Raw genomic sequence first — 23556 nt, forward strand, 5'->3', positions numbered from 1 at the left:
AACCTCTAAAGCGACCGAAAGAGCATGAAGAAGTAAAGACAAAGTAGGGAATAACAAGATTTATTACTATTTATACACACTAAGCAGAAAGGAAAAGAAAGATGATTTATAAGGCAATGGAAGGAGCAGGAGACATAGTGCAATGATTAGCTTATATATATGGCAGTCTTAATTATAAACCCCAAGACAACATGAAAGACGGACAAACGGGCACACTTACACGGGGGAAATGATGGCAGGAATCACTGGAGGGAGGAGAAGGTCCAAGCCGATGGCAGGGCAGGAAGGTCCGGGCAATTCCACACCGTCGAGGTCCACGTTCCGTGCTCGAAGCGAACAGCAGCTGGCAGCTCCGCGTCTCCACAACCGGCAATAGGGCCTAGAGGGTCTCGGCGTATTGCTGCAGTATCAGCACCCCCTCACGTCTCGTTCTCTCTTGGCTGCTTTAGCTGGATCGCGCGTCTGCCACACCTCTCTCTCAATCTTCTCCGGACCTCTCAATCTTTTCTCAGGACTCTGACTTCTCCAGGACCTCAATCTTCTCCAAAACGCTCATCTGCGTGGGGAGCGTCGCGCTGCGGGTTATATAGGCCCCGCCCTTCAACCTTTGCGAACCTCCCCCAAGTGTTTTCTCTCCGCCCTCTCAAGCCAAACCCCTCGTTCTGGGTTGGATGAGCGGGGCCGACTTACTCCTCCCCTCTATGACGAGGTGGAGACCCGCCTTTCTTCTTCGTCGTTACCTCGTGCGTAATGGAGTCAAATGCAGCAAAGTGGACGGGAGTCAATTGCAGCAAAGTGGCTAAAGAGGCAATTGCAGCAAACCTGGCAAACCTGGCACTTGGAAGCTGCCATGGGGCGTCGGAGGGGCCTACTCTTATTTAATTCGGTGCAATGAAGAGTCAAACTATTGGGAAACACATCCTTAACCTACAGAGAATAAGGGACTAACTATTTAAAAGGATATATCGTGTCCTGTGTTCGGATGTACCGAATTCGGATATACCGAATTACGGAATTGTTTTCAAGCTATACATTTACGGTGGGGAGCATTATTTACAGTGACGTTATTTCTTATTTACAACGCAACCCAGGACCTGTGTTTTTTTCTTCCTTTTTTTTTGCTTTTTAGGGAAACAAAGAGAAGGAAATTCCTGTTGGGAGGGAGGAGACAGCACGCATTGCATCGATGCACCAGTACCAACAACACCAAAGCACCCAAAAGCACCAACCAGTGCACAGTCATTACTGTTTGTAATAAACACAAAAAAAACAACTGGTGGTGGTCTTCTCCTTCTCTGCTGGGCCGATGTTCTTCCCGATGTCTTCTTGCTTCATGCGGCCTACTTGGAAATATAAAAAGCACAAACCGTGTCCATTTTTATTTAGGGCCACAGGGGCCAACTAAGGGTGGTCCACCTGTTTGGCATAGGTGCCACCTTACCGAGGTCCGCAAGCAAGATTCCCTGGCCACTATGGCCGGTCTCCAACAGAGGTGCCCTGCCCCAGAACCTGGGGTCCATCAAGTGGTACTTGGCCGCAGAACAGCGGTCCATAAAGTGGTACAACAATGCAATGCATGCTGGTTGCGAGGGTCCTGGCACACAAGGCGAACTCCGCACGCTCCACTCAACGCCCAGTGGCGCACAGTCCTTGGGTGGGAGACAAGGGGGGGGGGGGGGGGAAAGACAGGTGAGCGAGGGGTAAGGGCACAAGGGTACACATCAATAAAGGCAATGCAAGGCAAGGTGCGTATGGAGACAGAGCGGAGAAAAGCTCGTCCCTACCGTACGTCACCCCCCCTGTCACCTACTCTACCCTTGCCCCTCCCCATATTTACAACAATCTACACATTTACAAATTCGTCACTACTGTCACGTCTCCCCCATATTTCCCCTATACCAAATTCGTCACCACAATCCCTCTAACCAAATTTGCCATCACCAATTCATCATCAATCCTCATAAGGAGGGAGAGATGGAACATCAGCACAATGTCACACCCACGTCATAATGCGTCTCACAATCCAAACATTTGCATCAAAAATAATAAAAACCAACAAACTATGGCATGGTGTGGAGTACCATCGTTACCTCAGGTGAGTGCATGTAGATTGTGCGAGGAGATTCTTAATCCTAACTACTTCCTAAATGACTTTAACACACTTTACACTACCCGGGGTCTTTCCCTGCCAATCCATTGGCCAACTTACACGATGGGTTCTAAAAACCAATTCCCATTGACCAAACTGTGGTGCTTCCTCAATTTGGGGTCTCACTCCCCCGATGCAACTCCCTGTGCCCTTGCACAATTTCAGGACTGGGGCGTGTAGCTCTCCCAGCAGGCCTACCCACCTGCACACCTCCACCACTGTAGTTGCCACCCGAGCTTACCTAGCTCCTCACCCTAACCTATCTAATTGGGGAAGGCCCCTCCTGGCTCTGTCACCCCTCGGTGCCCTCTGGCACTGGGCTACCCGGGTCCGTCCTCTGGATCCTCGGGCCCCATCCACAACAACTACCGGCTTCCTTCCTGCGGCCTCACATGGCCGACATCCTCACAGTGGTGGAGTGCCCAACCAACTACACACACTAACAGGCTACACGCCCAGCCATTTCCACAACACTAATGCACCCATCACTACACTCCTGTGCAACTACCCGCACCACAGATGCCAATATCCAACCACAATTTACCTGTACCCTCTACCTAACACTTACACTACCCTCCCCGGGTATTCGTGATGGGGTCCATCCTCCTTTCCCCCATCCACACCTTCGCACCATCCACTCCACTCCACAGTTTCCACCATACTCACTCCACGACCATCCATTCCAATACTCCATATACTCCAGACCATTTATTCCATACACCTGTTCTCCATTCACCTGTTGTTGCACACCTGTGCAATCACACCTGGTGCCACCTGCACCCTCCTTCCTTCCTGGACCATTTGGTCAACACAGCACACATCACCATCACTCACTCATACACTGCTCCATCCACCTGTCCAGTTGCACACCTGTGCAATCTCAATACAACTCACACTCACAATCATTTACTCATACCCTGCTCAATACACTTTCGATCCTCACACACACGGCATCATCTCATCTAACTACTACCCTCTGAAACTCGCGCCTCCCAGTCGTCCCTTACTTTATTGTGCTCCCTCGTCATTATAATCCAAACTAATCTACCTGCGTCCCCACTACAGGTATCATTGTCACTACCTAATCTTACCGTTACCTCAGGTCGTTTCTCTAGATCCCTACACACGATATCCTAACCCTCCCTGGCTAGTTTTCACTGCCAACCCCATAAATCTATTGCTCCTTTGCCCCCGCTGTGAGAGATGGCAGAGTTGCCATCCCACCACATCGGGTATCTCCCACTACCAATTTGGCTCATCCAATTGCAACCAATCAAAAATTTTCCAATTACTGCCAATTCTATTCACTTTTCTAAATTTCGGATCAAAAACACTATCATCATCATCACAGTCCGCTTTATCCTAGCCTCGGTGCGTCATGACATCATTAAACTCGGCTTCGCAAAGCCGAGCAATGAATTCGGGTGGTTTGGTCGCCTGCAGTTGGATCCGTCCGGCATTCACGACTCTGGGGAGGAGGCATGCTCGGGCCGAGGTTCCACGCATCATCGCGGCTCGGTACCTTGCGGTCCCGGGCCCGATGACTGAGGCTCGCCCGGTCGGAACCCCGTCCCCGCGAGGGGGCACCGTTCCGCTTCCTCCCACTCGCCCTTGAACTGGATCGGTCGACTCGCCCGACAAGGCCCGGACTCGACCATGCGGGGGCGGGGCCAAGCCCGAATCGGCAACGACGCTTCGAAGAGAAGCGACGCAGCATCGATCCGCGCTGGGCCTGGCATCCAACAAAGCGCACCGCACCCCGAGTGCTCGCATCGGCTATCCGTCGCCCTAAACGCTGCCCCATTCAACGTCCATGCCTCACTTGCATACGCGACCCGTTTCACACTCACAAAACCTGGCGTTCCAACGCCTCCAGTGCATCCCCCACACTCCGTCCATTCCACCGATGCAATCCCTGTTACACACCACACCTCTCGCGCACACTCACCGTTCGCACACTCCCTTAACACACCTCGCGCACCGTCTTGCGCACTCTCCCTCGGTACGTACTCCGTACCACTCACCATGGGCGTGCACTCTTGCATCCACCCACTAACGCGCTCAGATGGGCTCTCCCACATCCGCGCCACAACCAACTCAGGTGTGCTTCCTCGCACACCCTCGCCGTTCATCCCATACGTGCATCCTCGCACCCGCTCCACCACCAACTCACTCCTCGTGTCACACTCCGTACACCCCGACGACCGACGTGCATTCTCGCTCGCACTCGGTATCACGCCCACACTTTATAACACGCTCACTCTTTGACGCACACTTTTTCCTCACACGCATGCCATTTCTACTCACACGGGACCCTTCACCAACGCCCGGGTGGCATATTGACCCCAATCGCGCGACAATCCTGTTGTCGCCAAACATCCTTCCACAAAATCTCCCCGCACAATACACAGCACGACTCACCTGGGGGATCCTTTTCTCCACGCGCACCTGCAAACTTCCATTTGGGTTAAGCACAGCATCGTGATGTGAGCAGGGACTTTGAGCATTATCCATTCCTTCCTCCAATTCCCGGGCTACCTCCGTCGTTTTTCCAATTTCGATTATTCCCACTACTGCTTTTTCTTTATTCACATCGACGACCGCTGGCTTTAATAAAATTTTCTCTCCTACCTCAGCGGTCACCGGCTGCCCCATACCCCGGGTCGCGATCTCTACACCCGTCATTGTACCCGCGCTTTCCTCTGCCTCGCTCAACCAGCGCTTCTCGACCCGCGTTACCTCCTCGTGCACCCCTGGGACCTGCTCGCTCAACCCGCGGTCTCTGTCCCTCTCCAACCCCTCATTAATTTATTTGGCTTGGCCAACCATGCCCCCCAGTTTGTCCCCTAATCTGCTTCCGAATCCCTCAAATTTGCTTCCGAGTCCCTCCAATTTGCTTCCGAGTCCCTCCAATTTGCTTCCGAGTCCCTCCAATTTGCTTCTGAGTCCCTCCAATTTGCTTCCGAGCCCCTCAAATTTATTGTCCATGTCCCTGCTGGATTTTTCAGCCATTTTGTCCATATACCCCATCATCTGCGCCGCGATGAGGTCCAATTTCACCTGCACTGCGGACTCGGCTGCCGCAGCGCCGCCATTTTGTGCCTCTGCAACCACGTGCGCGAGGGCGCCATTTTGTGCGCCTGATACTCCCTCAACCACCTCCTCATTGCTCTCCTCCATTTCTTCCCTGTGGTCCTGGGTTACCCCTAACCCCTCTTCTAGTTCGCCCACCTGCATCCGATCGCCTTGATTGTCCATGGCACGACTCAATTTGGGATGTTAAACAAAATTTCGGCCGCTCGTAATTTCGACCAATTTTTTTTTGATGTTATAAAAAATTTGGTTCGGGCCTCGAATCTCACTCCCAGACACCAATTGTTATGGCCAATAGTACAATTGGTGTCCAAAATTTGGGCTAAATAAATTTAGTCCCAGGTTCGAATCCCAACTCCTGACTACCAATTGTTACGGATACGGGGGACGGCTCTCCCGTTAGCAAGGGGTGATTAGCCCCTTGCCCTGTTAAGCTGGCCGTCTCCCTGGTCCTGGTACTTGTAACGCTATCCCGCGGGATGGAAAGGATCAGGGTTATGGGTCCAGTTTTTATCCCGAATACCTTTATCCGTCCCTCCGCAGACTAGGGAGACAAGTACCGCTCAAACCCCGGTTTGGATGGTCTAGTTAGTTGCCGAGCGGTTTTTTAGCAACCCGAAGTTCGAGTCATTAGCCTTCACTAAACCCGATCCTGAACGTTGGCCATATCGCGCCACGTGCACTCAATATGGAAACCTCTAAAGCGACCGAAAGAGCATGAAGAAGTAAAGACAAAGTAGGGAATAACAAGATTTATGACTATTTATACACACTAAGCAGAAAGGAAAAGAAAGATGATTTATAAGGCAATGGAAGGAGCAGGAGACATAGTGCAATGATTAGCTTATATATATGGCAGTCTTAATTATAAACCCCAAGACAACATGAAAGACGGACAAACGGGCACACTTACATGGGGGAAATGAAGGCAGGAATCACTGGAGGGAGGAGAAGGTCCAAGCCGATGGCAGGGCAGGAAGGTCCGGGCAATTCCACACCGTCGAGGTCCACGTTCCGTGCTCGAAGCGAACAGCAGCTGGCAGCTTCCGCGTCTCCACAACCGGCAATAGGGCCTAGAGGGTCTCGGCATATTGCTGCAGTATCAGCACCCCCTCACGTCTCGTTCTCTCTTGGCTGCTTTAGCTGGATCGCGCATCTGCCGCACCTCTCTCTCAATCTTCTCCGGACCTCTCAATCTTTTCTCAGGACTCTGACTTCTCCAGGACCTCAATCTTCTCCAAAACGCTCATCTGCGTGGGAGCGTCGTGCTGTGGGTTATATAGGCCCCGCCCTTCAACCTTTGCGAACCTCCCCCAAGTGTTCTCTCTCCGCCCTCTCAAGCCAAACCCCTCGTTCTGGGTTGGATGAGCGGGGCCGACTTACTCCTCCCCTCTATGACGAGGTGGAGACCCGCCTTTCTTCTTCGTCGTTACCTCGTGCGTAATGGAGTCAAATGCAGCAAAGTGGACGGGAGTCAATTGCAGCAAAGTGGCTAAAGAGGCAATTGCAGCAAACCTGGCAAACCTGGCACTTGGAAGCTGCCATGGGGCGTCGGAGGGGCCTACTCTTATTTAATTCGGTGCAATGAAGAGTCAAACTATTGGGAAACACATCCTTAACCTACAGAGAATAAGGGACTAACTATTTAAAAGGATATATCGTGTCCTGTGTTCGGATGTACCGAATTCGGATATACCGAATTACGGAATTGTTTTCAAGCTATACATTTACGGTGGGGAGCATTATTTACAGTGACGTTATTTCTTATTTACAACGCAACCCAGGACCTGTGTTTTTTTCTTCCTTTTTTTTTGCTTTTTAGGGAAACAAAGAGAAGGAAATTCCTGTTGGGAGGGAGGAGACAGCACGCATTGCATCGATGCACCAGTACCAACAACACCAAAGCACCCAAAAGCACCAACCAGTGCACAGTCATTACTGTTTGTAATAAACACAAAAAAAACAACTGGTGGTGGTCTTCTCCTTCTCTGCTGGGCCGATGTTCTTCCCGATGTCTTCTTGCTTCATGCGGCCTACTTGGAAATATAAAAAGCACAAACCGTGTCCATTTTTATTTAGGGCCACAGGGGCCAACTAAGGGTGGTCCACCTGTTTGGCATAGGTGCCACCTTACCGAGGTCCGCAAGCAAGATTCCCTGGCCACTATGGCCGGTCTCCAACAGAGGTGCCCTGCCCCAGAACCTGGGGTCCATCAAGTGGTACTTGGCCGCAGAACAGCGGTCCATAAAGTGGTACAACAATGCAATGCATGCTGGTTGCGAGGGTCCTGGCACACAAGGCGACCTCCGCACGCTCCACTCAACGCCCAGTGGCGCACAGTCCTTGGGTGGGAGACAAGGGGGGGGGGGGGAAGACAGGTGAGCGAGGGGTAAGGGCACAAGGGTACACATCAATAAAGGCAATGCAAGGCGAGGTGCGTATGGAGACAGAGCGGAGAAAAGCTCGTCCCTACCGTACGTCACCCCCCCTGTCACCTACTCTACCCTTGCCCCTCCCCATATTTACAACAATCTACACATTTACAAATTCGTCACTACTGTCACGTCTCCCCCATATTTCCCCTATACCAAATTCGTCACCACAATCCCTCTAACCAAATTTGCCATCACCAATTCATCATCAATCCTCATAAGGAGGGAGAGATGGAACATCAGCACAATGTCACACCCACGTCATAATGCGTCTCACAATCCAAACATTTGCATCAAAAATAATAAAAACCAACAAACTATGGCATGGTGTGGAGTACCATCGTTACCTCAGGTGAGTGCATGTAGATGGTGCGAGGAGATTCTTAATCCTAACTACTTCCTAAATGACTTTAACACACTTTACACTACCCGGGGTCTTTCCCTGCCAATCCATTGGCCAACTTACATGATGGGTTCTAAAAACCAATTCCCATTGACCAAACTGTGGTGCTTCCTCAATTTGGGGTCTCACTTCCCCGATGCAACTCCCTGTGCCCTTGCACAATTTCAGGACTGGGGCGTGTAGCTCTCCCAGCAGGCCTACCCACCTGCACACCTCCACCACTGTAGTTGCCACCCGAGCTTACCTAGCTCCTCACCCTAACCTATCTAATTGGGGAAGGCCCCTCCTGGCTCTGTCACCCCTCGGTGCCCTCTGGCACTGGGCTACCCGGGTCCGTCCTCTGGATCCTCGGGCCCCATCCACAACAACTACCGGCTTCCTTCCTGCGGCCTCACATGGCCGACATCCTCACAGTGGTGGAGTGCCCAACCAACTACACACACTAACAGGCTACACGCCCAGCCATTTCCACAACACTAATGCACCCATCACTACACTCCTGTGCAACTACCCGCACCACAGATGCCAATATCCAACCACAATTTACCTGTACCCTCTACCTAACACTTACACTACCCTCCCCGGGTATTCGTGATGGGGTCCATCCTCCTTTCCCCCATCCACACCTTCACACCATCCACTCCACTCCACAGTTTCCACCATACTCACTCCACGACCATCCATTCCAATACTCCATATACTCCAGACCATTTATTCCATACACCTGTTCTCCATTCACCTGTTGTTGCACACCTGTGCAATCACACCTGGTGCCACCTGCACCCTCCTTCCTTCCTGGACCATTTGGTCAACACAGCACACATCACCATCACTCACTCATACACTGCTCCATCCACCTGTCCAGTTGCACACCTGTGCAATCTCAATACAACTCACACTCACAATCATTTACTCATACCCTGCTCAGTGCTCAATACACTTTCGATCCTCACACACACGGCATCATCTCATCTAACTACTACCCTCTGAAACTCGCGCCTCCCAGTCGTCCCTTACTTTATTGTGCTCCCTCGTCATTATAATCCAAACTAATCTACCTGCGTCCCCACTACAGGTATCATTGTCACTACCTAATCTTACCGTTACCTCAGGTCGTTTCTCTAGATCCCTACACACGATATCCTAACCCTCCCTGGCTAGTTTTCACTGCCAACCCCATAAATCTATTGCTCCTTTGCCCCCGCTGTGAGAGATGGCAGAGTTGCCATCCCACCACATCGGGTATCTCCCACTACCAATTTGGCTCATCCAATTGCAACCAATCAAAAATTTTCCAATTACTGCCAATTCTATTCACTTTTCTAAATTTCGGATCAAAAACACTATCATCATCATCACAGTCCGCTTTATCCTAGCCTCGGTGCGTCATGACATCATTAAACTCGGCTTCGCAAAGCCGAGCAATGAATTCGGGTGGTTTGGTCGCCTGCAGTTGGATCCGTCCGGCATTCACGACTCTGGGGAGGAGGCATGCTCGGGCCGAGGTTCCACGCATCATCGCGGCTCGGTACCTTGCGGTCCCGGGCCCGATGACTGAGGCTCGCCCGGTCGGAACCCCGTCCCCGCGAGGGGGCACCGTTCCGCTTCCTCCCACTCGCCCTTGAACTGGACCGGTCGACTCGCCCGACAAGGCCCGGACTCGACCGTGCGGGGCGGGGCCAAGCCCGAATCGGCAACGACGCTTCGAAGAGAAGCGACGCAGCATCGATCCGTGCTGGGCCTGGCATCCAACAAAGCGCACCGCACCCCGAGTGCTCGCATCGGCTATCCGTCGCCCTAAACGCTGCCCCATTCAACGTCCATGCCTCACTTGCATACGCGACCCGTTTCACACTCACAAAACCTGGCGTTCCAACGCCTCCAGTGCATCCCCCACACTCCGTCCATTCCACTGATGCAATCCCTGTTACACACCACACCTCTCGCGCACACTCACCGTTCGCACACTCCCTTAACACACCTCGCGCACCGTCTTGCGCACTCTCCCTCGGTACGTACTCCGTACCACTCACCATGGGCGTGCACTCTTGCATCCACCCACTAACGCGCTCAGATGGGCTCTCCCACATCCGCGCCACAACCAACTCAGGTGTGCTTCCTCGCACACCCTCGCCGTTCATCCCATACGTGCATCCTCGCACCCGCTCCACCACCAACTCACTCCTTGTGTCACACTCCGTACACCCCGACGTGCATTCTCGCTCGCACTCGGTATCACGCCCACACTTTATAACACGCTCACTCTTTGACGCACACTTTTTCCTCACACGCATGCCATTTCTACTCACACGGGACCCTTCACCAACGCCCGGGTGGCATATTGACCCCAATCGCGCGACAATCCTGTTGTCGCCAAACATCCTTCCACAAAATCTCCCCGCACAATACACAGCACGACTCACCTGGGGGATCCTTTTCTCCACGCGCACCTGCAAACTTCCATTTGGGTTAAGCACAGCATCGTGATGTGAGCAGGGACTTTGAGCATTATCCATTCCTTCCTCCAATTCCCGGGCTACCTCCGTCGTTTTTCCAATTTCGATTATTCCCACTACTGCTTTTTCTTTATTCACATCGACGACCGCTGGCTTTAATAAAATTTTCTCTCCTACCTCAGCGGTCACCGGCTGCCCCATACCCCGGGTCGCGATCTCTACACCCGTCATTGTACCCGCGCTTTCCTCCGCCTCGCTCAACCAGCGCTTCTCGACCCGCGTTACCTCCTCGTGCACCCCTGGGACCTGCTCGCTCAACCCGCGGTCTCTGTCCCTCTCCAACCCCTCATTAATTTATTTGGCTTGGCCAACCATGCCCCCCAGTTTGTCCCCTAATCTGCTTCCGAATCCCTCAAATTTGCTTCCGAGTCCCTCCAATTTGCTTCTGAGTCCCTCCAATTTGCTTCCGAGCCCCTCAAATTTATTGTCCATGTCCCTGCTGGATTTTTCAGCCATTTTGTCCATATACCCCATCATCTGCGCCGCGATGAGGTCCAATTTCACCTGCACTGCGGACTCGGCTGCCGCAGCGCCGCCATTTTGTGCCTCTGCAACCACGTGCGCGAGGGCGCCATTTTGTGCGCCTGATACTCCCTCAACCACCTCCTCATTGCTCTCCTCCATTTCTTCCCTGTGGTCCTGGGTTACCCCTAACCCCTCTTCTATTTCGCCCACCTGCATCCGATCGCCTTGATTGTCCATGGCACGACTCAATTTGGGATGTTAAACAAAATTTCGGCCGCTCGTAATTTCGACCAATTTTTTTTTGATGTTATAAAAAATTTGGTTCGGGCCTCGAATCTCACTCCCAGACACCAATTGTTATGGCCAATAGTACAATTGGTGTCAAAAATTTGGGCTAAATAAATTTAGTCCCAGGTTCGAATCCCAACTCCTGACTACCAATTGTTACGGATACGGGGGACGGCTCTCCCGTTAGCAAGGGGGTGATTAGCCCCTTGCCCTGTTAAGCTGGCCGTCTCCCTGGTCCTGGTACTTGTAACGCTATCCCGCGGGATGGAAAGGATCAGGGTTATGGGTCCAGTTTTTATCCCGAATACCTTTATCCGTCCCTCCGCAGACTAGGGAGACAAGTACCGCTCGAACCCCGGTTTGGATGGTCTAGTTAGTTGCCGAGCGGTTTTTTAGCAACCCGAAGTTCGAGTCATTAGCCTTCACTAAACCCGATCCTGAACGTTGGCCATATCGCGCCACGTGCACTCAATATGGAAACCTCTAAAGCGACCGAAAGAGCATGAAGAAGTAAAGACAAAGTAGGGAATAACAAGATTTATGACTATTTATACACACTAAGCAGAAAGGAAAAGAAAGATGATTTATAAGGCAATGGAAGGAGCAGGAGACATAGTGCAATGATTAGCTTATATATATGGCAGTCTTAATTATAAACCCCAAGACAACATGAAAGACGGACAAACGGGCACACTTACATGGGGGAAATGAAGGCAGGAATCACTGGAGGGAGGAGAAGGTCCAAGCCGATGGCAGGGCAGGAAGGTCCGGGCAATTCCACACCGTCGAGGTCCACGTTCCGTGCTCGAAGCGAACATCAGCTGGCAGCTTCCGCGTCTCCACAACCGGCAATAGGGCCTAGAGGGTCTCGGCATATTGCTGCAGTATCAGCACCCCCTCACGTCTCGTTCTCTCTTGGCTGCTTTAGCTGGATCGCACATCTGCCGCACCTCTCTCTCAATCTTCTCCGGACCTCTCAATCTTTTCTCAGGACTCTGACTTCTCCAGGACCTCAATCTTCTCCAAAACGCTCATCTGCGTGGGAGCGTCGTGCTGTGGGTTATATAGGCCCCGCCCTTCAACCTTTGCGAACCTCCCCCAAGTGTTCTCTCTCCGCCCTCTCAAGCCAAACCCCTCGTTCTGGGTTGGATGAGCGGGGCCGACTTACTCCTCCCCTCTATGACGAGGTGGAGACCCGCCTTTCTTCTTCGTCGTTACCTCGTGCGTAATGGAGTCAAATGCAGTAAAGTGGACGGGAGTCAATTGCAGCAAACCTGGCAAACCTGGCACTTGGAAGCTGCCATGGGGCGTCAGAGGGGCCTACTCTTATTTAATTCGGTGCAATGAAGAGTCAAACTATTGGGAAACACATTCTTAACCGACAGAGAATAAGGGACTAACTATTTAAAAGGATATATGGTGTCCTGTGTGTAGGTTTATGGAATTAACTAAGAGGACGAGCTTCGACCTTTCTTTACATTACGGAGGGTGACAGTTACACACAACAAAACCATAATTCTCACATTCGTTACACTTTCTCAAATTCGTTACACTTCTCAAATTCGTTACACTTCTCAAATTCGTTATAATATATATACATATATATATATTTTTATTTATATATATGTATATATATATATATATATATATATATATATATATATATATATATATATATATATATATATATATATATATATATATATATATATATATATATATATATATATATATATATATATATATACAGACTTGGCATTTAATATGGAATATATATTTTTTCTTGACTTGGGTTTGCTTTCTTAACTCAGTATATCAATCTGGTGAGTTTATTTTACACTTTGGTGATTTGTTTGTTAAAAGAACCATGTCACTGATTGTCTGTCGCAGCAAGAAGTCAACAACAGGATTATATCACAGGTGGCGTGGCAAAATGTACGGACAGGTGCATTTGATGATTGGCTTCACAGTAGGGTATACAAGGGTTGTTGCGTTCTGTATTAGTGGAAAACAACTGCTGCACGTCTCCAAAAGTTACTGCCGCTTCCTCTGGAGATTGTCCGTCAACTCGACATTGCTGTTTGTCATGGAGTGGTGGCTTTACGAAATTACGGCATGAAACAGCGTGCTATTGCTCGGCAGTATGGCATCACTCAAGGTCAGGTGTCAAAGATCCTGAAACGAAATGCTCATAGGGGTGTCCCTCCTCCAATACCGAGGCCAGGACGTCCCCGCAGAACCACCAGGAGGGATGATCGCCAGCTGCACCGGTTAGTCCGCAATGGCCGTACCAACCCAGCTAATCGGCTTAGGGCTGAGTGGCAGCAACCAACTGACAAATGTGCCTGTATCCAGAAGGCTAGTCAACCAACGACTGGTTCAAGCAGGCTATCGTGCCAGGCGTCCCCTGAGAAAGCCATGCCTGACCAGACAACACCGCCAGCGCCGATTGCAGTGGGCCAGAGAGCACCGTCAATGGCAGCCAGGACACTGGAATCACGTGACCTTCAGTGACCAGTCTAGATTTCTGGTCTATCGTCAAGATGGCTGTGTCCGAGTGCGCAGACAAGTGCATCAAGCCTACAACAAAGATTGTATAGTGCCAAGAGTCCAAGCTGGAGGTGGTGGGGTGACCGTTTGGGCTGCTTTTCATGCAGGGGGCAAAACTGACCTGGTTGTTCTGAATGGAAACCTGAACCAGTTCAAGTACAGGGCCATTCTGGAAGAAACATTGCTGCAATTTGCTCGTGCAGCCTTTCAAGGAAACTTTGTCTTCCAAGATGACAATGTTGGAAGCAGTGTTGGAATGTTGGAAGCAGATGACAATGTTGGAATGTTGGAAGCAGCCTCATCGTGCTCGCATGATCCAACACTTTCTTGCTGACCGTGGTGTAGAGCATATGGAGTGGCCTGCCATGTCCCCGGATATGAATCCGATAGAGAACTTGTGGGCAGAATTAACGCGTCAAAGCGACCACTTGGACCAGCAGCCGACCTCTGTGCGTGAATTGCAGCAGGCTATTGTCACTGCATGGCGAGCGATTCCTGTCCAAACCTTGGCAAATCTCGTGAACAGCATGCCTCAACGTGTACGTGCTCTCCTGAATGCTCGTGGGGGTTACACGAAGTACTGAACTTTAATTTACTGTCCGTAATCCCAGTCGTAATTTAACTTTTGTTTTTGTTAAAAAAAAATTTGGCTAATGTGCAAAATAAAGAGATACTTCTGGAAAACGTACAGAAGTTTAACACAGTACTGTCCATGAATTGAGTTTGATATCAGTTTACATCATTTTCAAGGATCAATTTATTTGTTTCGAAATCTCAAATGTGGTTTTTGTTTCTTTTAAAGGTCACATTAAGAAAATCTAGAATAATTTCAACATAATTCCAATGAACCTTTGGTTCTAAGACATCTTGAAAAGTAAGTTCACCCCCACAAAAAAAAGATTCCATATTAAATGCCAAGTCTGTATATATATATATATATATATATATATATATATATATATATATATATATATATATATATATATATATATATATATATATATATGTGTATATATTGTTACAGACACGACTTTGATGTTAAGGTGGGCCGAGCGGAATGGCCGTCGTGTCCGCACAAATTACCCGACTATACTCGACGTTGACGGAGTCGCGCTACGCTGGCTCAATAAGAAAAAGAAGACACCCGGCTGGGTTATAATGACACAATACGACACCAGGGGTTCAGTTCTCAAGACCTCCGGAGGAGGTTATATTAAGGCGGAAGGTTAGATTACAACTACAAGAGGGACAGCATAGAAAGACAGGCACTTAGACACACTCTTATATTAACCCTAGACAGACCACAGATAAACGGGACAACGCTGACTCACACGGGGTTTGATGGCTAGGAAAGGCAGATAGCGATGGCTCAAGGTGCACTCTTGGCTCAAAGCAGGGTACACGGTTCGGTCCAGAGATGCGGGGAGGTCTCGTTGCAGCGCTCAGAGGTGACGTTCTTTCTCAGGCCTCTCCAAACTCAGGCGCATCTGTTTCAGCGCTCGCAGGTCCGTCTTTCTCCAGCTGGGGGCGAATCTGACGTCACATCCGGCGCGTGGCCGCGTATATCCGGCGGGGAGTGACACGCCCTCGGCTCGTTAGCTCCGCCTCGTGGAATCGGCACGTTGCTTCTCATTGGGTGCGTGCGGGGGGGGGTTACTGGCTCCGCCCCCGACGAGGAGCTGACAGCCAGCCCCTTCGGGGTAACCCCGTGGAGCGCATGGTCTGGAGCTAATCGAGCCGGTGTGAGGACGCATCCTCCCCCGCTCCGCCGCCATCCCCTCTGTTGTTGTTGTAATTGTTGTTGTAGTTGTTGTTATTGTTGTTGTTTGGGGAAGAAGATGGGAGGAGGTATGGGAAAGGTCCTAAACTCACTACTGATGCCATATAATCACATTCTGGTGCAACGAAGAGTCATAATTAATGGAGACGAGGCCTTAACTGACATAGAATAAGAATAACTAGGAAGATGTCCGAAAGTTGTCTACGTGTGGTGCGGTGGACCTGGGCACGACATTTAATGGGGGAATAAGGGGAAGGTCGGCTCTACTGATTGTTATTTACATGCAATGGGACTAGGGAATGGGGGATTGGGGAAAGTTGGGGAGTATTGGAGAAAATAGGGGAATATTTACAAGCGGATATGGAGGCCAAATTCCATATTCGCAACATTGCACCCTTCTCTACCCTCGGGGCGTCCCGACCCGATAAATTTTTACCTACTTTAGTGTGGCACGCAATGTAGTTCCCTCTACTATTAACTCTACCCTGAGTGCGACAGTTTTACAGATATTCACAAATGAGTAAATATGTCCCCCTGCGACGTTGCACCCTTCTCCTCACAGAAACACACCCACAGGATAACCGAATCCGGAAAGAATTCGCAAACTACACATACAGCCGGTAGGGAGCATTATTTACAAGATTACGCTGATATCTACACTACGATCCAGGACCTGTCTTTGGAGGAACACATGCAGATGTTATGCATAGAGAGAGCGCGCTTGCCAACATCGATACACCAACCCACGAGTGCTCTGTGGCCGACGGCCTTTAATAACGTGCAGAGCACCCTTCCCGAGCATCAACAGCACCACCCCACCACCAATCGGTGCAGTCACCATTGTTCATTGGAATAAAAATAAATTCGACAACCCCTAACCCTGCAGGTGTCTCTTGCTCTTCTTGTGGTGCACTTGGTGTTAGTTAACAGTGGTTCACCTTTATGGCATAGGTGCCACGTTGACCCATAGGTCCATCCCCGGGTGGTGCTTGGCCGCAAACGAACTGCGGTCCATTGTGGGTGGCCACAAACATTGCGGTCCATATGGTGTATCGATCCCGGCAGCAAACAGCGAAAGTGCAGGCCCACAACTGCGCAGCCAGCACCTCTCTCTCCTCTCTCTCTACCCCAAAGCCAGATCCTCGGAGGTGGGAGACAAAAGAAGAAACAAGTGAGTAAGGTGGTAAGGGCGCAAAAGTGCACGCAATATAAGGTAATGCACACTGGGGGCACATGGGAACCAGGTGAGACAGGTACGTTCCTATCGTACGCCCCCCCCCCACCAGGTAACCTACATGGCCCCTCCCTTACCCCTTACTGTATCCACAAAACACAACACTACCCATAAACATCTACTTTACAAATCAACAAACATCCCTACTGTCTTCCCCGTTCCTCCCATAAACCAAATTCGTCTTCTCTCCCTCCTAACCAATCAAATTTGCCATTTTCAACTCTCATCAAAATTTGCCATCTCCAACTCAACATCATAATTTGCCATTACCAATTCATCATCAGTCCCTCCTAGGGAGGGAGAGATGGAATCACCCCAATGTCTCATCCACGTCGTGATGCGTCTCACAAATCCTCACAGCAATCTCATTTCCTGCACAAAACAAAGAAAACACAGGTGTGGAGTCATCATCATCACCACAGGTAAGTGGCTGCGTATGGTGCGACAGGTTCATCAATCCTAACTATCTCCTAAATGACTTTAACAACTTTACACTACCCGGGGGCTTTCTCCGGCCAAACCATTGGCCCTCTTACACTATGGGTTCTAAAAACCAATTCCCATTGGCCAAACTGTGGTGCTCTTCAATTTGGGGTCTCACTCCCCCGATTCATCTCCCGGTGCCCTCGCACAATTTCTGGGCTGCGGCGTGTACCTCTCCCAGTGGGTCTACCCACCTGCACACCTCCACCACTGCAGTTGCCTCCGAGCTTACCTGCTCCTCACCCTAACCTAACTACCTGGGGAAGGCCCTCTGGCTCTCTCCCCACTCCGTGCCCTCTCTGGCACTGGGCTGCCCGATCCACACCCGGGATCCTCAGGCACCCACTCACAACTACCGGCTCCCAGAGCCCACCTGCGGCCTCACCTGGCCGACATCCTCACAGTGGTGGAGTGCCCAACCAACTACACACACTAACAGGCTACACGCCCAGCCATTTCCACAACACTAATGCACCCATTCACAACACCATTCTGCAACCGCACCACAAATGCCAATATCCAACCACAATTTACCTGCTCCCTCTACCTAACACTTACACTACCCGCCCCGGATACTCGTGAAAGGGGGTCCACTCTTCCCCCATCCACACCTTCGCACCATGCACACCACTCCGTACCACTTACTCCAACTCTCTCCACACACCTGTACCTGCACACCTGTGCTCTCACACCTGGTGCCACCTGCACCCTTCTCTCCCCAAGCGCATTCGCGCTGATCCACAACACTCACTACTCATACACTGCTCCACACACCTGTCCAGTTGCACACCTGTGCAATCACACCTGTTCAATTCTCACAAACACGGCATCATCTCAGCTAACTACTCCCTTCTGAAACTTGCGCTTCCCAGTCGTCCCTTTAAACTATTGCGCTCCCACGTCATTATCATCCACACTAATCTACCTGCGTCCCCACTACAGGTATCAGTCACTATCTAAACTTAACGTCACCTAATGTCATCTTCTCTAGATCCCTACACACAATATCCTAACCCACCCGGGCTAGTTTTCACTGCCATACACCCCATAAACTATTGCTCCTTTGCCCCACTATATGGGAAGGATGGTGGATTTGCCATCCCACCACATCGGGGGTCTCTCACTATAAATTTTGCACATCAAATTTCAACAAATTAAAAATTTGCCAATCACTACCCATCATCTGCCAATCACTACTGCCAATCCCTTGCCAATCATCAAATTTTGTTTTTCTCTAATTTTGGGTCCAAAACACTAACCTCATCACCCGTCTACTCACTAATACCTCTCGGTGCGCCAATCCCTGTCCAAAGCCCGGCTTCGTAAAGCCAAGCAATGGATGCTGGTTGTTTTGTGCCTGCGGCTGGATGCGTCCGGCACTCGGTGCAGGGACGGGGGCTTACCCGGGCCGAGATCCCACGCATCACCTCGGCGTGGAGCCATCCAATGTCCCGATCTCGACCTGCCGGCATGCCTCAACAAAACGTGGTCGCCATGACGACTCTTTCTATCGGGCCGCCCGCTCCGCCTAGTGGAGCCCGGACGCGGCCGTTCAAAGCGAGGCCCAGCACGCACCGAGGGCCCGATTCGGCTAAAAGTCGACCTAACCTCTAACCCGTTTAATGTCGATGCTTCACCTGCATGCTTACACCCCGCAGCCCGTTCCTTGCTCACACATCCAGCTGTGCCCATGCTCCTCGTACCCTTCCTTACACACCCAGGTACCCTCATTCCACTCACAGCCTTGGTCACACACCTGACCACCGAACACTTTGGCACACATTCGTTGGTCGCACACCTCACCAATACACCGCTTCGCACCCCCTCCTCGGTCACCTCCTCTGTGACAATCACAGGTGTGCCCTCATTCGCACACCCAACCACGTGCCTCACCACCAACTCCAGCGTGCATTCCCACTCACGCTCTACCATTCCAGGGGTGCATCCTTCCATCCCAGGTGTACATCCTCGCTCACCTGTCACAACTAACTCACGCTCCATGTCACTCTCACTACTTTCACCTCCATTCCTGACAGCGCACTCACCCTTACTCTTGACAGCGCACTCTTTCCCCATGCACCTGTCCGTCACACACCTTTCTCGCGCACACTCTCCCGTCACACCCTCTGTAACACTCACCACAGCTGTGCATTCTTCCTTACTTCTGACAGCGCACTCTTTCCCCATGCACCTGTCCGTCACACATCTTCCTCGCGCACACTCTCCCGTCACACCCTCTGTAACACTCACCACAGGTGTGCATTCTTCCTTGCCTTTGACAGCGCACTCTTTCCCCATGCACCTGTCCGTCACACACCTTCCTCGCGCACACTCTCCCGTCACATCCTCTGTAACACTCACCACACCGCGCTTCCATGTGCCCCCTCGCAAACGCGCTACGACCGACTCACTCTCGCCAGCACCCTCACTCCTTGGCACGCACTTTTTCCTCACACACCCCAGAGTCGGACTTTCTCGCACACCTCCTCTTTCACACACCAGACCTGTCACACACCTCACCAACGGCCTTTCACGAACACCCGGATCCAAACCAATCCCCAAGCTTTTTAAATCACCTGGCGCATCATACGCACGACCATATTGGTCACCACTTACACCGGGTCCTCTTCCTCTTCGCTTCTCCTCCATCACCTGCGAATCCCTCATCCGGTTAATGAGCACATCATCACGATCCAAACACAGACTTTGGACCAATTCTTTTATCTCCTCTTTTATCTCTTTCTTATCCCCTCTCCGTCGCTTCTTAATTTCGCTCATCCCTTCTTCCACTTCTTCTAATTTGTGCTTCACCTCTTTTATTCCCCGGTACGTCTCCTCAAGCTCGTCCTCCAAGGCTACCTTGACCGTTTCCAGGTGCGTCCTCACCTGCCGGTCCTTCGTCTCCATTACCTCTATCACCTCGTCCAACCTCGTTGTCAGTCCCTCACGTACCATCTGACATTCCCTCTTCGTCGCTATCAAGTCGTTTTTTATGTCGTTTTGTGTCGCTTTTAAACCTCCTAATACCGCAGTGTTCCTTTGAACCTGCTCCACTAACTCCGTTTGTCCCACCGTCAGCTGCTCCACCTCCTGCGTCAGGTCCTCTATGCCCCCTTGTAACTTTACAGTCCCCTTTCTCACCTCCTTCTCCATGTGCTCCTTACAGTGCCTCACCTCCTCGCGCACTCCTCCGACCTCCTCACTCACTCCTCTTCTGATCTCCTCTCCCATCACTTGCATCTCCTGCCCAGATGCCACCCTCATCTGCTCCATTTCCTCCCTGTGAGCATCCAGTTTGGTTTCTACCCCCATTCTGACCCCCTCTATCTGCTGCTCCATTTGTTTAACTTCCCTTTCCGCTTGGTCCCTCATGTCCCTCAATTTGCCTTCCATACTGTTTTCTAACCCCTCTAACCCATTTTTCACTCCCTCTATCTGATTCTCCTGGGCAGCCATTCTATTTTCTACCCCCATTAACCCATTTTTCACTTCTTTTATCCCGTTGTCTAACCCCTCAAAATTATTGTCTATCTTCCCAAATTTCTTGTCTAACTCCTCAAAATTATTGTCTAACCCCTCACTGGTACCCCTCGCTTCGTCCCTCATTACCCCCATTCGGTTTCCCATTACCCCCATTTGCTCACTCTGAGCCCTCGCTTCGTCCCTCATTACCCCCAATTGCTCACTCTGAGCATCCATCCGGTTCCCCATTACCCCCATTTGGTTTTCCAATCGCTCACTATTCTTTTCCATAAGGGCCGTCATTTGTATAAAAAAAAGTTCCAATCTTCCCAGCGGCGCTACTTCGGTCGCGGGCACGGTGACCAGCGAGGCGCCATTTTGCGCGCCCGCTTCTTCGTGCGTGACGGCGCTATTTTGCGAACCTGCCGCCCTCACTGCTTCGCTCTCCTCCTGTCCCTCATTTTCGTCCTGGATCGACCCTACCTCACTCTCCTTTACCGGACCCCAGCTGTCTTGATCCGCCATAGCGCGACTTGCAAAATTCGAGTTTCGTAAAACAAATCCAATTTTTTTTTTTCGTTATAATTTCGTCGAGCGCAGTACGCGCTCCGAATCGATTTTCCCTCCCAAAATTTGGGCCTAATAAATTTAGTCCCGGGTTCGAATCCCACTCCTGACACCAATTGTTACAGACACGACTTTGATGTTAAGGTGGGCCGAGCGGAATGGCCGTCGTGTCCGCACAAATTACCCGACTATACTCGACGTTGACGGAGTCGCGCTACGCTGGCTCAATAAGAAAAAGAAGACACCCGGCTGGGTTATAATGACACAATACGACACCAGGGGTTCAGTTCTCAAGACCTCCGGAGGAGGTTATATTAAGGCGGAAGGTTAGATTACAACTACAAGAGGGACAGCATAGAAAGACAGGCACTTAGACACACTCTTATATTAACCCTAGACAGACCACAGATAAACGGGACAACGCTGACTCACACGGGGTTTGATGGCTAGGAAAGGCAGATAGCGATGGCTCAAGGTGCACTCTTGGCTCAAAGCAGGGTACACGGTTCGGTCCAGAGATGCGGGGAGGTCTCGTCGCAGCGCTCAGAGGTGACGTTCTTTCTCAGGCCTCTCCAAACTCAGGCGCATCTGTTTCAGCGCTCGCAGGTCCGTCTTTCTCCAGCTGGGGGCGAATCTGACGTCACATCCGGCGCGTGGCCGCGTATATCCGGCGGGGAGTGACACGCCCTCGGCTCGTTAGCTCCGCCTCGTGGAATCGGCACGTTGCTTCTCATTGGGTGCGTGCGGGGGGGGTTACTGGCTCCGCCCCCGACGAGGAGCTGACAGCCAGCCCCTTCGGGGTAACCCCGTGGAGCGCATGGTCTGGAGCTAATCGAGCCGGTGTGAGGACGCATCCTCCCCCGCTCCGCCGCCATCCCCTCTGTTGTTGTTGTAATTGTTGTTGTAGTTGTTGTTATTGTTGTTGTTTGGGGAAGAAGATGGGAGGAGGTATGGGAAAGGTCCTAAACTCACTACTGATGCCATATAATCACATTCTGGTGCAACGAAGAGTCATAATTAATGGAGACGAGGCCTTAACTGACATAGAATAAGAATAACTAGGAAGATGTCCGAAAGTTGTCTACGTGTGGTGCGGTGGACCTGGGCACGACATTTAATGGGGGAATAAGGGAAAGGTCGGCTCTACTGATTGTTATTTACATGCAATGGGACTAGGGAATGGGGGATTGGGGAAAGTTGGGGAGTATTGGAGAAAATAGGGGAATATTTACAAGCGGATATGGAGGCCAAATTCCATATTCGCAACAATATATATGTATATATATATATATATATATATATATATATATATATATATATATATATATATATGTATATATATATATATATATATACACATACGTATATAGTAAATTGAGAAAATAAGTGAAAAGGGAGAGATGATATTGGGGAAAATATAAAAGAGGATGGGAGGAAAGGAAAGGAAGAGAAGGGTTATATATTGTACGAGACACTAAGGGGAACCAACGGGATAAAAATATCCACCATGATTACCCCCAACATAATGGGGCACACAACAATTATGAGGGGGGCACAAAAAGAGTATAAGGGAAAGAGAATGAGGGGCACACAAAAAATTCCTGAACAAGATTCAAGAATGCAAGACCTGCCAAAGTTTTGTATACTTTAAAATATAAGTATCTGTCTACTATAATAAATAGAGCTCGTGTGACTTGCTTTGTCCCCAATATTCACCAGTCCATTGGTCGTGGCACTGTCCAATAATTGCGTGTGCCTGTTTTTCCCATATCGTTCTTCGTGTCTTCCAAGGTGGACCTTGATGGGCATTCTGGGCTGGAGACGAATGATTAAGATTGAAAATAATTAAAAATCACATATGATGAAATGTTTCATTAACATATTTTTGTTTCCATTGGTGCGGTTTTTGTCAGCAGAAGACTTCATCCCAATAAACGTCACAAAGAGTGTATTGCAAGCTTCCAATGCGATCACATGGAGTATGATATGTTGTAATCAATAAAATCTATTTCAAAAATGACGAAAAATATAAAATGCATTTTCAAGAATGTGCTGCAGTATATTGCCCACCAAAGGTGGGCCGAGAAGGGTACTTCCTCCTCGATGGTGGAAGTGCTTGCTGGTTAGTATATGT

This window comes from Myxine glutinosa, chromosome 6 (assembly GCF_964187855.1).
Source record: "Myxine glutinosa chromosome 6, kmMyxGlut1.1, whole genome shotgun sequence".
In the NCBI taxonomy this organism is placed as follows: Eukaryota; Metazoa; Chordata; class Myxini; order Myxiniformes; family Myxinidae; genus Myxine; species Myxine glutinosa.